Below are 15677 nucleotides of genomic sequence, written 5' to 3'. Positions count from 1 at the left end.
ACTTTCTAGTTTGAGCACTGGAGCAGGGGCTTCGATTTAAATACGGTGTCTGACATGGCCTCTTTCTAATCTTGTACAATGAGATAAAGTTCTCTACCTCTGTTTCTTGATGTGTCAAGTTGGGGTGATAATTTTTTAGAGCTTTTTTGAAACATTATACACATAAGCCATTTGTGTCTTGATAGAAAAAAGACCTGCTAGGGATCCAGGGATTTGTTTAAAAAAAATAATCTTGTCCATAGCACTCTGTCGGTGTGTATTTTGAAGTTCCTGGAGGGTGAGGGTTGAGTCTAAAGTCCATCGTGGGACAGGTGGCCCATAGTTCTCCGTGCCTGAGATTGCCCCCTCCTCCCCAGTCCTCTTCCTTAGTCCAGGATGAAGTTCCCTAGTAGATTTACACAGAGATCTTGTGGAAATGGCTTTTCATTTTATTGTTTCACCAAGAAGGGCTGCCATCATGTTCTCTGTGGTCAGGTTTTGAAGGGCTGCAATCATGATATCTGGTCAGGTGAAGGCTATGCAATTGGGAGTTTCTATTTAATAAAAAAATTACAAATAGAAAATTAGAACAAGGGTGGTGACAGGGGCTCTTGGTAGTGGGCACCATTAGCTTTCTTAGCTTCAGGTGCAGTGGCCTATTGCCACGAGGACCCATCCTTGTGCTCTGAAGTTGAAGGGACCAGTGGGTTCAGTGGGAATGTTAACCGAGTGTATCTCATGGGCTGGGCATTGTCCTATTTGTACTGTGTGTTCATTTTTTGAGACAGTGAGCTCACTTAACCTCAATAACCTCTTTAAAAAATTATACTTTTTATTTGAGATGTAATGTAGATTCCCATGTGATTCTAAGAGATTATATGAAAAGGGCCTATGGACACTTTGCCCAGTTTTCCTTAATGGTTCCATCTTGCAATATTGGGGTACAATTCATTACTGACTCACTAACAATTTGAGGTTTGTGTTATTGCCCTCATTTCTATCCACGATTAAACTGGGGCTTAGAGAAACACACAGGGTTAGTGTAGAGTCGGGTGGAACGTGGGCCTGGGATTTCCAGGTATTACCATTATGATGGTCTGTGGCAGGGAGCAGCATTCACTTTGTTTGTTTATTCATTCATTCAACAAACATTTATTGAGTAACCTCTGTGGGTCAGATGCTTTCTTAGGGTTATCTGATTCTTCAGCAGTACTGAGAATCAGGTAATGTTTGTTTTTTAATCTGAGAAAATTAACTCTGAGAGGTTATAATCCCCCCAAAAGGAAATATAGCTCATAAAGGAGAGATAGTAAATTTGTACAGTCCCTCCTTTTTATGAAGGTGGTACCCTAGGCATTTTACATTTGCAAACTTGTGTAATCCAGATATATTCTTGTAAGTCAAGGAGTTTTTTTTAATTGAAGTTTATTCAAGTTTACAATGATGTGTCAATTGAAGGTGTTTTTTGAATTTTTAATTAAAAAATTTTTTTGAGAAGGATAATTAGGTTTATTTATTTGTTTAATTTTTTAAAATGAGGTTCTGGGCTTTGACCCCAGGATCTCGTACATGTTAAGCTTGTGCTCTATCACTGAACTGTACCTTCCTCCCCAAAGAGAGTTTTCTTATCCATTATTCTGCAGCTTAGGAGTTCAAATAATTTGGATAGAAATCCAGATCTTTTGATCTTTATATTTCTTTATATTCTGCTGAAGGGGGTTGGGGAAAGCAGTTCCTTTGTTCATTTATTTATTCAGCATTTTTGAGCAGTGATTTTCCATCAGGGCCTTGCTAGGTGCTTGGAAACAGAAAACAAGAAATGACCCTACACTGCAGGGGCAGGAAGCCTGGACCAAAAGCTGGGTAATGTGATCCGAGCTACGGTAGCCATGTGCAGACTCTGAGGACAAACTCTACCCCCGGATTTGCTTTGGCTTCCCTTGCCTTGTGACTGGTACACACCAGGTCACCGCAACCCAGATGGGCCCACAGCCCACAGCACAGTATGTACCTCGATCTCCTCTCCCCTCTCAGCAGGGCCTGCAACATCAGCATCCCTGACTACGTGCAGTGTGCTGAGGACTATGAGACACTTCCCGTGGTGTTCCAACCCGTGGGGATCATCTCAGAGGAGAATTTCTTTTGCATCTATAAGCGAATCTCCTCGGTGAGCCAGACCAGCCCGTGCGGCTCCCAGTGGGCACTCTGTATCCACTACAGGCACCACTATGCGCCCGAGAATGGGTGGAGCGACTTCCAGACCCACTGCAAGGTCGTGGGCCTTGTCACCATTACTGACTGCCTCTCGGCCAAGGGCTTCGAGAAGCTCCACATGCAGAGGAGCTGAATGACACCACGCTTAATGACTCTCAGCTCTTTGTCTTTGTGTTGCATGGGGAGGTAGCCGAGCAGTCGCTCACCAACGTGGCCTTCAATCTACGAGGACTGCAGGGTGGTGGAGAAGAGGATCGAGGACTTCACAGAGTCACTCCTCATCTTGCCCAAGTCCAAGTAGCTGGATGGGGCCCCCGACATATCTGGGAACAAGATCACCCTCCTCTGCATCCCGTTTGAGAAGGAGGACGTCATGGGACTGAAGACAGACAGCAGGTAAGTTTCCCTGGAGACCAGTCCACCCTGGCTGTGTGCCAGGTTTCTTCCCTACATCCAGAAAGTGATCAGTAAAGAAGAAGACTGTCTTGTAGCCAAGGGGGGAGGGAGGGACAGCCCGCCGGTTTACAGACATTTAAAAGTGAATCTGCCTTTGTTTCAGAGAGATCCTTTTAGGGTTAGTGTGGACACTTACTCCCGCTTTTCAGCCAGGACCACTGGTGGGACCCCTGGAGTTGCTGTCCAATATAGTAGCCACAGTCACTGATGCTAGGAGCACTGGGGAGGAGGCTGGTCTGTGTTGAGATGTGCTGTAGGTCAAATGCACATCAGACGCTGAGGCTTGTCTAGTAAAAGAATATTAACTATCATGTTACTTCCTATATTGATTACATGTCAAAATGTTAGTATTTTAAATACAGTAGATTAAGTAAGATCTGTTCTTAAAATCTGTTTCTAGTATTTGTTTTCTGTTTGTTGGTTTGTTTCTTTGTTTACCGTTTTAAATGTGGCAACTGGGAAACTTTCTTTACATGGCTCTCATTTCATTTTTGTTGGGAAGCCTGTCCTGAGACAGTGTCAACCCTTTGTTTATAGATGAGATGCTGAATCCCGAGAGGCAGAATGAGGCGCTGGTTGAGCTGGGGCTGGAGCCAGTGTCTCCTGCCCCCCAGGCCCCGCACCTGTTAGGCTCAGGCCCTCTCTTCCTGCCCGACAGCCACCATGCCAGGTTTGGATATCAGAAACACTGCCAGGGACTTCCGAATTAACTCCTAATGCAGGGAAAGGCGTATCACGGAGTATGGTAGAGAACAGAGAAATGCTCATTCTCACTTTGTCACTGTGATTAAGTCAACGGCCCCACTTTGCCTTGGAAGTGCAGACGAGCTCTTCTGGGCTTCCCACCTTCTGCTCTGTTTCCCCGTGTATCTATCGTGCTGTCCCTCATGCAGAAGAGGGTGAGATGCCTTTGCCGAGAGGTGGTCCCCCTTTGCTGGGGAGAGTGAGAGAAGCTGTGTCCCCCCAGCCTACGGCCTCGGTCCTTGAGTCTGGAGATCGCTCATGGCGGTCCCACAGGTGACGGTCGGAGGACCTGGTACATGCTGCCGGGCCCGCTGTGGAGGCGGTGCTCTGTGATTCTTGAACTTAACTAAGATCAGATTCTACTTTCTGGTTGTTGGTAAGTTGGAGAAGATGCCAGATAATTGATAAAAAGAATGTCGAGACCAGCCCTGTGAGTGATAGGCAGAGGGGACCCGAGTCCCACCTGCGTGAGGTGCCTATTGGGCTCTGGATGAATTTTCTGTTCCTCCCGAACATACCTCTATGGCTTAAGGAAGGGGCAAGTCATTTCGTGTCCATGATCTGTGCTTGTCCTCACAGGGCCCTGTGATCTACATGCCCGCACTCCCCTTCTTCTCCTTGGAGATGAGGTGTCAGGTTTAGGAACCTGGGCACTGCTGAGAGCATAGCTGCCAGCACCATGGTACACCAAGGCTGGCTCCGTTCACCTCACCTGTCACCACCTGCTGAGTCCCAAGGCGTCAGTCAAGGTAGGTGCATCGGTGCAACATAAGCAGGGACCACCTTCTCCCCCTGGACAGACTGGTGGGTGAGCAGTCGAAGCCCGGAGCCCTTCCCCAGCCCCCAGGCCAGTGCCTCCTCTTTTGTCATAGGAGGCACTGGTGACATTTTTGCTCAGCAACTGCTTCGCTCTGAGTCTAAAAACACACCAGAGAATGTCAGCTTGATTTTGACTTTTGAAGTCTGCCCTTGGGATTTGGCGGAGTACCTGGATATGTGCTTAGCCCATAGTGGAAGACACTGTCACCATTGTTTACCCAGAACCTCGTGTACCACGCATGGCTCCAGGCATCAAATACAGCAGCGCATTAAACCTCCCTCCTTGTGGGTCTTTCTGTTCTGGTACCATAAGGGCTCAGCCAGCATCTTAATGTCAGTGAGTTAACGCGACCAGTGAGCTCGGGTCAAGCACATTCTCTTCCAGTCATTTTATTCCATTGTTGCTTTTTCTATTCCACAGTCATTAATTTATAAAGCAATGCTTTGGTTCAGGAGAAGAGCCTAATTCTCTCCTGCTACTCGTGGTGGAAGTGAGCCTGAAATGTGACCACAATTTGTAGCTCAAAAGCTGCCTAGATGCATGTAGGTGGAGTTTTGGTTAGGGGCGCTGACCACACTGGGGTCCCCCGGCAGCGCCGCTCCCCTCAGGCCCCTGCCTCCCCTGGAGCAGGAGGTGAGGGTGGGTCTCACCGTCCCCGCGTCCCTGGCCTCACACACTCTCGTAAATTCATGTACATGCTGTAAAAATCATTTTTCTTCTTGTGTGTTTTTAATTATCTCTTGTTCCTCTTCTCCTTTTTCTTCATTCATTTTTCTCTTGTACTGCCCAGTGAGCATGTTGTTGCTTCTGAAAATGTGGGCTGTGCACACGCTGCATTGGGAATAGCCAGATCGCCCTCCGTGCTGTCTCCATCGCTTTAAAAAGCAAAAACTTAACAGATGCCTTGATCCGTGTATTATCCTAGTCATCTTTTTAATTTCTAATTTTTTGGAATATTTGCTTTGTTAGCACATCACCCACTGGTGTTTGATACCTGTTAAAATCCTTGCTTTGAGGGACATGTTTGGTCCTCCTTATATTTGGTGACAAATGCGCCCTTATTAAACTTGTTTGATTGTTTTGAAGAAGTGAGATGCGAATTGATTAAGGCGGCTGCTGAGGGATTCTTTTCATGGAGAATTTAAACTTGTAAGGTCAAACTCTGCAGCATTTTGCTCGATTCCTGCTTTTACACAAACGTGCTCGGCACGCGGTTCCTGGCTGTCGCTGTGTGACGTGCGTGACGGCGCTTCCTGGCCGGCGGTCACTGATGAGGAAGTGGCAGGCTCGGGATGGAACAGCTGCAGGGGACGCTGTTGGAGGAAGCAGTCAGTTTTTTTTTCCTTTGCATTCAACTTCCCCGTGCCATTTACCTTACTTTGCCTTCATAAAGGGGCAGAAGTGGGTCTAAAATCCATGCCACTCTTTTGTTCCCTTTATGAGGCTGGCTTTTCTGAGTATCAGGACAACATGACCTTCTCCTAAGTACCTGGCTCACCTGGATCTTTTGGACACAGGGACTGCAAAAAGGGCCGTAGCTTCCTCTCTGCTCCAGCCAGTGGGCATTCACAGCTGGGTCTGTGGTTTGCCTCAGCAGCCGTGCAGACCTCCCTGCTGTGGCCTTTACTTTTAACCCATGTTGGCAGTAAAGAGCTGAATCCGTGTCTGTTGCAGTTGGCGTCCACCACTGACGGCTTCTTTTAGTTTGTGGTAGTCAGTCTCCAACACCCCAGTCAACCGTGAAGGAAGATGCTTTGGCCGACCTAGTACCTTGGATTCTCACCCCCACCATGGTTCTTCTCACCTGGTGGAAGGGTTTGGCCACCACCATCATGCTGACCATGAGACATTGTTGCTCCTTTCATGCTCTGGTCCAAATGTGGACACTTCATTTTTCACTGAATTTGTCTCGCTTGGGTCAGGACAGATTATCTGAATGAGTCCATCACATTCTGGGTGGGGAACAGAACAGAAGTAAGTGTCGCAAGTAGATGGAGTCTATGCTGTCCAGGTTGGCAAATGCAGACTGGTATCTGTGATGGCCGGGCTGTACTACCCTGGACACAGGCACTTCCCGTGGCTCCCGAGAGCCCAGGGGTCGGAGTGAGAACAGTCTTGCCTAAGTTCCTGCATCCTCACCTGCTCACTGGCAAATGTGTCTGCTAATTAGGAGCTCCCCCGGACCTCGGGCCCTTCAAAGCTCAGACCACGTGAGAACTTTTCCTGGGCCTCCTTTATGAGAATCCAGTGCCTTCTGAGGTGACCCGTGCCAGGAGATGCCTCCCCCTCCAGGGAGTAACCTACGGAGGACTGTGACTCACTGCACCATGCTGTGAGCTTGTGGGGTTCCGGCCATGGTCCCTGCAGAACTAGACTTGAGATGGGCTTAGTGAAGGAAATTACATGACAGATTCCAGGGCAGGGCCGGGGGGAGGGAACAGGGGAAATTGAATGTGACCTCAAACACATAGATGGGTACTGGGGCTGTTACTAAAATGGGGAGTCTGGGAGGTACATGCCAGGAATCAAATTCCAGAGTAAATGGTGGACATGAGGCATTTTTAAGGTGCCATTTGTCATCCAAGTTAGGACTTCAAAGAGACACTGGTGTCTATGAGACTGGGGCTCAGGTGAAGGAGCCGGACTAGAGACACACTTTGGGGGTCGTCATTCTTAGCTGGTGTTCACAGCCTTGCATGTGAATTAGATCATCTCGAGAGGTGCAGAATTAGGCTGTGGGGGGCAGGGCTGTGCCTGGTTTGGAGGAAAGCCCAGACCATGCAGCTTTGCTGTGTCAGTCAGCGGCGTTTGCGATTTTTCGACTAATGGCGTTTATCCTTAATGGGCCGGGCGGTGGGCAGGGCCAGCCAGGAAGAAATCTGAAGGGAGGGTCGTGGCTGTGTGTGTGTCTTGGGAAGGTGCAGAGGCTGCAGGGTCCGGGAGGGTAGACTTCTTAGAAGCTGGATTTGGAGTGGGGACAAGGTAGTCACACTCACCTGTGAGGGAGGGAGGGAGGCCTATGGAGTCCCACCCTACCGGACTTGCTTTCCCATGAACAGAAGGCAATCATACAAAGTATCTGAGGTGAGAAGGGATGGGCGCTGTGAGGGGAGCCAACCTGGAGAATGGTGCTTGGAAAGTTCTCGAATACTCTCCCTGCAAAATAGAGTAAAAAATACCCAGACCCTTAAGAACATTGATAGTGTCTTGGGAGGAGGCAGTTGTTTTTCTTGGCTCCTAAGGGTAAAGCATGTATCCGGGGATACACAGAAGATACGGGCAGTCTGTACCGGGGGCTTGATCCTTACCGGGGGAACAGTGTAAGTTCAAAGGGGGAGAAGGGCAGCGGAAGGCAACTAGCCAGGCCCCGTGTCAGGTACCAGTCGGCCGCCCTACTTGCGTGTTGCATTCACATCCATGCCTCCCAGGTGGCGGTGGCAGCCCCCTTTTGCGGATTGGGAAGCCTTCTCAGAAGGGTTCAGAAATTTGTCCATTTAGTGGCTAGTAAGTGCTGTAGCCGAATTCAAGCATGGCCTTGTCAGACTTCAAGAGCATGTACTCTCTATTAATTCCGGTACCTCCCTGTTGAACCTGGAATGGTGAAGTGGGTCAGTTTTGGAGCCTTTCAGAAAAAGTATGATTTAAGTGCCTCAGGACTGTTTCACAAAGCTCAGTGTTCTCTGTTGGTTCGGAAGCACCGCAGTGCTTTTCTCCCCACAGATGTTAGGTTAGGTCTTACTCCTAGGTCGATGACGTGGTTGCAAATGACCTACAGGTGCAAAACCACACTTAGCAGCTTCTGAAGGGAAACTCTCCAGTTCTCCCTTGATTGGCTTTATTCCACGGGCTGTAGCTGTGCTGCAGCATAAGCCTGAGCTTTACTTATGGAGTGAGGGTTTAATATCCAAATTTAGCATAAAACGATCAGATGAAGAAAATCGACATGACAATTTATTTTTGGGTTTCATTAGTCAAGATATACTATCAGTTAATGGCCCATATAGCAAATGAAATTGAGTACAGGACATTGCATTTCTTCCTTTCTATTTAGTGTTCTCTTACAGCATAAGGCTGCCTGCTTTGGAACATCAGCTCCGCCACCACGGCACCTATCAGTGTGTTGGTGTGATTGCATTTACACAGTGCATGTAATCTGGGCTTCCTCAGCCTCAAAAACTCCAGTGCATAATCACGGGCTGTAGCCATCTCTTAGTCTCGCAAATACTTCTAAAATTATATGATGCCAGAAAAGAATGAAGAGAGAGAGATTGTCTTTATCAAAGTTCCTTTCAATTCTAACTGCAAACTGTTTTTGAGCAGCTCTGGTTTCCTTTGGATATGAATGTATACATTTCTTTGCATGAAACCTTGGTTCTGGACTAGAACACCAAGTTCTTGCTGTCCACAAGCCACAAAAATATTAGCCAAATTGCACACGTGTGAAATAGTTTATATTTTTTCTGAGAAATTGTCCTTGAATTTGGGACTTGCGCTGTGATTTTTGCTTTTTGCTTCCCCCAGCCCTCTTGCAATCTCTCACTCCTTCCCACGTGGCCCCCAAGATTTCGTGGTCTCAAAGGAGGGGGCAATTACCCAGTTGGTCACCATGTACTGCTGCTGTAGACGGAGCCCAGCCAAGACCTAAAGGACATGATCAGAGAGGACTTCCTGGAAGAAATGTGCTCTACATTCAGTTGTGATGACAGAGTAAGAATCAGCCAGGAGAAGGAGTCAAGAATGTGGCTCAGGTCGCAGGTGCAGCCCGGGCAGGCGCTTGGAGGCTTTTGGCGTGGGGACCTGGGGAGAGTGCCCTGTGTGGTCCAGAGTGGAGGGTTCCCCTGCTGGGGAGGACACTGGAGAGAGTCTGGGGTGGAGGGCTTTGGAAGAGGTTGGGTTTTACTAGAACTGACACAGTATACAGTGAAGGGTGTCATCAGAAAGTGACCCTCAGGAAAGGTACTTCTGGTTTTGCTTCTGATATTCTACAGACAGAAGGGTCGGGACGGGCGAGAGTAGCTATGTCTGTCACTTTGAGACTCACCCCGTCATTTATTTATTCATAACACACGCACTTCTCTGAGTCTAGGGGAGAGAGGATGTAGCCACATTAGTAAGCAAAATGTATTTGCTTCTTGAGAGCTTAGCATTGTCAGAAGTTTACTTAAGCCTATAATATTCTAGGAACAGAGGAACAAATTGTGGATTTTGGAGGGAGGGAAGGCTTCCTTGGGAAACAGTCAAAATGAGCCTGGAGGCAAGTGGGAAGTAGGAGCAGGTCAGGGGGCCCCTGAGGTCACTGGGGACCTGGGTACTGAGGTGAGGCTGGGCGAGCAAGGTCTGGAGTGGGGATAGAATTCCACCAGGGAGCCTCTGAATGGTTTGAAGTGGGGTGATGTAATCAAATTTGTGATTTGGGAAGGCTGCCTTGGCTTTGTGTGTGTGTGTAGCGGGGAAGAGGTGGAGGGTGCCACCAACTGGGGGATCATTAGAAGACCATTCACAGGCTCGGAGAAGGGCGTCGGGGCTGCTTGGGGACGTCAGGGGCAGTGTGGATGCCGGATTTCCTTATGGGGGGCCTTGTTAGCGGGGCCGCCCTAGAGGAACCTTGTGGCTGCAAGAAAACTGATGGAGGCCGCCAGCTGGACTTCCCTCTTCTCTCTTTCCCTGCCTTGTTTGATGATCTTAGCTCAGCCAACATTTGGAACTGATAATTTCCATTTGGAAATTTGGAAGAGCTAATTTCCAGGGTAGCCCAGGATGCTGTTGAGCTCGTTCGAGTGAGATCTGATAGGATCTAAGTTTGTGTTCAGTTCTGGATGTTCACTTAGCTAGAAACGTCCTGTCATTTTGATTTCCAAAGGGGTTTTTATTCTTGATAAAGATTGCTTGGTGAGAGGAAATTTAATACAGCTGTTGTCTTTTTCAAAAAAAATCATATCTTTTAAGAAATTTAATATTCAAAAGAATAGGAATATATAAAATTGTTTAAGTAAGTTTTTGGTGTAGTTTCTTTGCTTTCTGAGCTACTGTGGAGTTAGAGCCTTTGCATTACTTAATAGCACATCCTTGTCAGTATTTAAAGAGCTGTCAGTGAGCCCCCCAGGCCTCACCTCTCAAAGAATCGTTAAAGTTTGCTCTGAAATAGTGAGATCATAAAGGTCTTGTTTGCAGAAATCAAACAGTTTGTTTAAAATCCGCAGCATAGCCCCATTTATAAAATAATAGTAAGTTCAAAATTAAGAAAGTGGAGGATAATTGACTTTTTTTAAACCTGAAGCATAAACTTTCTTGTGCTAATTTTGCAACTGGAAATTTTGAAAAGAAAAATCCTACTGCAATATCATCTACGTGAAATACATATATGAGTTTCACGTTTGAATAGTAAATGCGCAGTGGTTTTCGAAGTCAGGAGCATTCCAGCTCAGATACTGGCAGTGATGGTTGCTGGTTTTCAATGGAAGAGCCTTAATTTTCCTTCTTACCTTTTTTTTTTTTTGTACTGAGAGGGTTGAGTACTGCTTTGCCAGCATGATTTTGGGGCAATTTGAGGGCAGATGTCGTGTATCAGCAGTGAGATATTTCCATGCATTTTATTTTCCGGACATCACCAGGGCACATATGGGGTTTGTGCCTGCATGCTGGAATGCTGCAAGACTCCCTGATCCATCACCGTTATATCCTGGAGCTGCTCTGGTTAGTGAATGATTTTCTGTGGCTTGGAGGTAATGCGGTCTGATGGAGATGTTCAGATGTGCAGTAAATTGCTATTACTTGAAATAAGAGTAACCTAGAAACATTGCTCTAACAATACAGGATGAGGGAGGAGAATTGGTTGAGCTGCTTGCAGTGAGGAGTCTTCTCAGGTGACTCCCACACCATGATTCCTGCCAATATCCGCCCCAGCCCTGCACGGTAGTCCTGCCGAAGCAAGCATGCACTTTGCTCAGAAACGCAGTGAATTTCCTTGTGCCTCTGTTGGTTGGCTTTTTTTTTGAAAGCACATTTTGCCCTTTGCTTAAATGCCATCCCTGCTAGTCACCACTTACACTCATTCTTCTGAACCTCGTCCATACATAGCTGTTGAATGGATGAACAGAATGTAGTATCTCCATGTAGTGGAACATTATTCACACATAAGAGTGAATAAAAATGAAAAAAAAAGAGGAAAATGAAAAGGGCCACCTGTTTTGGAAAGTCCACCCTGACTGTTCAACCCACCCTTTTCCCTTTGAAACCCAATCACTTATGCTCCACTCTACTCTTTTTGATAGTACTTACCACCTTCTAATAATCTTTAACGTTTTCCAAAAAAAAAAAGAGAGAGAGACGCTGATACCACTTCAAAGTTGACAAGCCTTGATAACAGCACATTAAGTGAAAGGAACCAGACACAAACGGCCACATACTGTTGAATTCAGTGATCTGAAATGCCCGGAATAGGCACATGCAGAGGCAGAGAGCAGGTGATGGTTGCAAGGGGCTTGGTGGAGGGGGATTAGGAAGTGTCTGCTAGTGAAAGGGGGATTCTTTTGGGGTGATGAAGTGTTCTGGAAATAGATGGTGGTGAGGGCTGCACAACCGTGAGTGTGCAGAAGACTGCTGAGCGCTGTGTCTGGTTGTGCCTGTTGTAGGGCGGCTTTAATTTGTTCTCATCCTGCCATGTCAAGAGTCATCTTGTGCTGTGGCCGTTCTACTCCTGTGAGTGGTGAGGGCCAGAGACTTTGTAGAATCATGTTTCATTTTTCCCCCTTGCTGAGTGTAGGCAAAAAAGATTTAAGCCTGAGGAAGTGCTCCATCTGCAGAAATGTCTTTTAGTTTTGCATGGTGTAAAAATCTTGACAGCTTTTAATCGTTGAGGCCAGTGTGTGTGGGGAAATAGCCCGTGAATCCTGGGTGAGACCGGGAAGAGCCACGCTTCCCTCCCGGACACGGGTGGGGATTTCACCCCCGTTCAGACAGTGAAGGGCCCAGACCCATGAGCGGAGTTGACAGTCGTGAATATTTACGTGTATCCGCTGCTTCATCTTGGATATTAATTTCTAGCTGAGTCATTTTGTGGCGGCAGCCTCATCCTACATCAGGAATTTATAGCATCTGCTCTTTGAGGTGAAGACCTGACAGACTTGATTATTTAACAGTCTCCCTTGAATTGATATCTCAGGTTCCTTTGTCAAAAGCAAAACAGCAGAAATACAGACGTCCTTCAATGCCAATGTGACCTGGAACGGGTTTAGTCTCTGTGCCTCAGTGGCCTTGTATGCGGGTGGGGAAGATGATAACAGTGCTTCCCTTAGAGGGAGTGGTGAGGGGAGAGTGAGAAACGCAAATGGAGGACTTACATGAGATGCTCATGTATGACCGAATTTAGTGCTCTCAGCCTGGTGAGGCCTCAGGGGCAGAGATGTCAGAACAGAGCAGTCCTAGCCGGAGCTCGATCCGCATTGGCAGCTTTTATGATCAGTATCACCACTGTGGGTTATCAGGTAGTTTTAAGACTTGATAATATGAATTCATGAATAATGTTAGAAGACTAGACATCTCAGATCCAGGTTACATAGTTCTCAAGATTTCTTCTGAGAAATGGATTGTTTCTTCCCAATCTAAAATCTGAGATGAGTCTCTAAAAATTCTGTAATCCTCCATCTTTTTGCTTTAATTCTCCATTTCTTAAAAAACTTAGTTTTTAAATGGAGTTAATGGGGACTGATCTGAGGGCCTCATGCATGCTAAGCACATACTCTCCAAAATGAGGTATAATCTCCCCCGTAATTTTTTTTAAACTTTATTGTCTTAGTATTCAGAGGTTAGAGGCCTCTAATTCTTTTTCTGGGGACTTGTCATGAACCTGTAAATCTATAATTAATGGACAAAACTTGTTTTATTAAAAAAATCAATAGAATATTCTGCAATCCATCCAAAAAGAAATGCTCATTGACATAAAATGTTTCTCCTTTAAGGTGATTTCTCCTTTTTGGCCTAGCTTAATTTACTAACAGCCATCCTCATCATCATAATGACCAAACTCGCTCTGAGTGGACACCTACCTAAGTCTAAAATGCTTTCCTCGTGTTTTACTTCCTAGCAGGTGTTTGACGGTAGGTATCAGTGTCTCCTTTTTTGCAGCTGAGGGATTGAGAGATGGAGCAGTTTGTCCCGAATCACGCGCAGCTGGCAGTGGCTAGCTCGGTGCTGGAATCCAGGCTGCACACTATGCATTCTCAACTGCTCCTCTAATCAGCCTCCCATTAAGTGGTTACCCTTATTCCTGTGGCTCCATAAATGGCCGATTTTAGTTATCTTAGCCAGATGAGGACTTCAAAGGAGAGACACCATTGAGAATGTGAGACAGAGTGGCATAAATTAAAATTGTACATTTTCACAAATGTTTAGTTCTCAGGTAATTATATAAAAAGTTAATTATTTTTTTTTAGTGCTCTGTAAGCACTAAAAACCCAACATTAAAAATACTTATAGTGAAAAAGAGAAGAGGGCTTTGAAAGTCCAACCAGTGCTAAGGATGTTACTTGTTTTTCTCTAGTGGCCCTTATTGACAGAAATACTTACAAAGACTGAGTTGCTTTATGTAGTCTTAATATGGAAGAAAAGATTGTCAGTGAATATTGTAAGTAAAATCTTTACTCTTCTCTTTCCTGTTGATGAAAATGTAAATTGTTTTCATGGCTTAAGTACATTTCCTCATTTGTGAAATTTGAGTAATATCTTTTAAATTGTCTGACTGTGAGAGTTAGGAGCCTTGTATACAAAGAACCTAAGAGGTGATTAATAAAAGTTTGCTGTCACAATGACAGATATTTTAGAAGGATCAACTCTGAATACTAAAGAGTTTTCCTTATTTCTGATGCATATTCAATATGTATATATGATATATTTGAATATGGTTTAAAGTAACAAGGATTCAGTTTTTTTAGTGTAGTATGAAGTTTTAATGAAATCTGTATCATTCTAGTGAGACAGGGACTAGTTAAATTACCTTAATCAGATGACCTTGAAGATTAATTACACTGAATATGTATTGTTACAACTGAGAAATTATGTTGCCGTGTAACCATCCACTCAGACATTTAAATTCGTGGGATTCTGACCAGATCCATTAAGTTTAGTAAAATCCACATTGATCATTTTTAGGGAATAAGCTTCTCTCTTTTGCGATTAAATTTTGATTTTATTTCCTGCACTCTTAACAGGTTTAAAATATCAAAATATTGATTTGACATGTCACTTTTCTAATAGAGAGAATAAAGCTCATGCTGTTTTATTATGCAAATAAATGTTTCTGTATGTCAATAAACTTGTATGATATCCTGGCTCTTTCAGAAGTGTTTTGCAAAATACTTAGATAACCTACTGTTGGAAAAATACAAACGTGTCTTATGAATATAGTGCCTAGTACAGTGCTTTTGCTACAGTGCAAGACATGAGGCCTAGGAGAGCTTTGCTGCCGATTGCCAGGAGGACAGATCCCATGTCTCAGTTTCCCCTCCTGTAAAATGAAGTGGCTGGACTGGATTCTTTCCTTTTCTAAGATGAGTTTCCATGAGCCTATGTCTTTTGTTTATATTCAGGAGTATTAGCAATATCAGATTAAATACTGAATACCCCTCCCTTCCCCGGAAGCAAAGTGCAGTATGTGCTACATAAGCTTTTAGTTATCTGATTCTCGTTTCTGATCCTACAGGCAATTTTTTTGTTGCATCTTTCCCGGCAACCTGGAAGGTCTTTTTAGCCATAGGTGGCGCTGTTGCACTTTCTTACAGTCTTGATTTTCCTGTTTGTAAAAGAAGGCTTAAACAACGTTATTTTATTTTGATTTCTTTGCTTAATGTTTCAGAATAGCCCAATGTCCATTATGTCTGTCTACCTGGAAAAATTATTCTGCTTATATCTTAGTTTTATTCTGTCATGTCACTGTGAACATTTCAGACTTGCTTTGCAAACAATGGCAAAATTCGTCTTGTCTTCCAGTGTTAGAAACCAGTGAGCTGGGATTTTATAAAGCAGCTAGAAGCGGCCTCTGGAGCACGTTAAAGCTGAAAAGTGTACTGAGTTCCCTGAGTATTGACTCCGCCCCTGTGTGTTAATTGGTGGTAGGAGATTTGGTGCATTTACGAAGGGGTGTAGTTTTTGATTTGGGTTTGCGTGCACGCGCTGCCACTGAGCCACGTGAGCCTGAGTCAGTTCATTTTGAGATTTTCCCTCATCTGTGAGATGGGGACATTCATATCTGCTTTGTAGAATTGTGAGAATTAGAAATTTTGTAAAGTGTTTACCACAGTTGGTATGTCAAGAGGGCTCAAAAACTTTAGCTGCTGTTTTGTGTGAAGCCATCATTTGAGAGTCTTTGGCAATTACTAAGAAACAGGAAAATAAGAAAAGCTGGTTTTATGATGAGAGATATTTGAGGAGGTTCCATAGTTCCTATACCCATAATTAAGCATCAGCATAG

General features: G+C 45.1%; 2 protein-coding genes and 1 pseudogene across 4 annotated transcripts in view; 2 read left to right on the top strand and 1 right to left on the bottom strand.

Moving 5' to 3' along the window:
• Nucleotides 1-2029, top strand: part of LOC140692794 (uncharacterized) — a 37899-nt gene extending 35870 nt beyond the window's left edge. The window contains exon 6 of the mRNA XM_072957056.1: nt 1764-2029. The gene's annotated coding sequence lies outside the window, so the exon portion shown is untranslated. The remainder of the gene's footprint in view (nt 1-1763) is intronic.
• The window catches only part of LOC140692795 (anoctamin-6-like), a 363584-nt pseudogene that overhangs the window by 213681 nt on the left and 134226 nt on the right, over nt 1-15677 (bottom strand).
• LOC140692798 (trafficking protein particle complex subunit 9-like) overlaps nt 2347-15677 on the top strand; it is a 55488-nt gene continuing 42157 nt past the window's right edge. For all 3 annotated transcript variants that reach the window (XR_012068398.1, XR_012068400.1, XR_012068399.1), the window contains exons 1-2: nt 2347-2589; nt 3973-4142. The gene's annotated coding sequence lies outside the window, so the exon portion shown is untranslated. The remainder of the gene's footprint in view (nt 2590-3972; nt 4143-15677) is intronic.

This window comes from Vicugna pacos, unplaced genomic scaffold (genome assembly GCF_048564905.1).
Source record: "Vicugna pacos unplaced genomic scaffold, VicPac4 scaffold_17, whole genome shotgun sequence".
Lineage (NCBI taxonomy): Eukaryota > Metazoa > Chordata > Mammalia > Artiodactyla > Camelidae > Vicugna > Vicugna pacos.
Note: the sequence above shows the minus strand (reverse complement) of the source record. Positions and strands in the feature narration are given on the sequence as shown.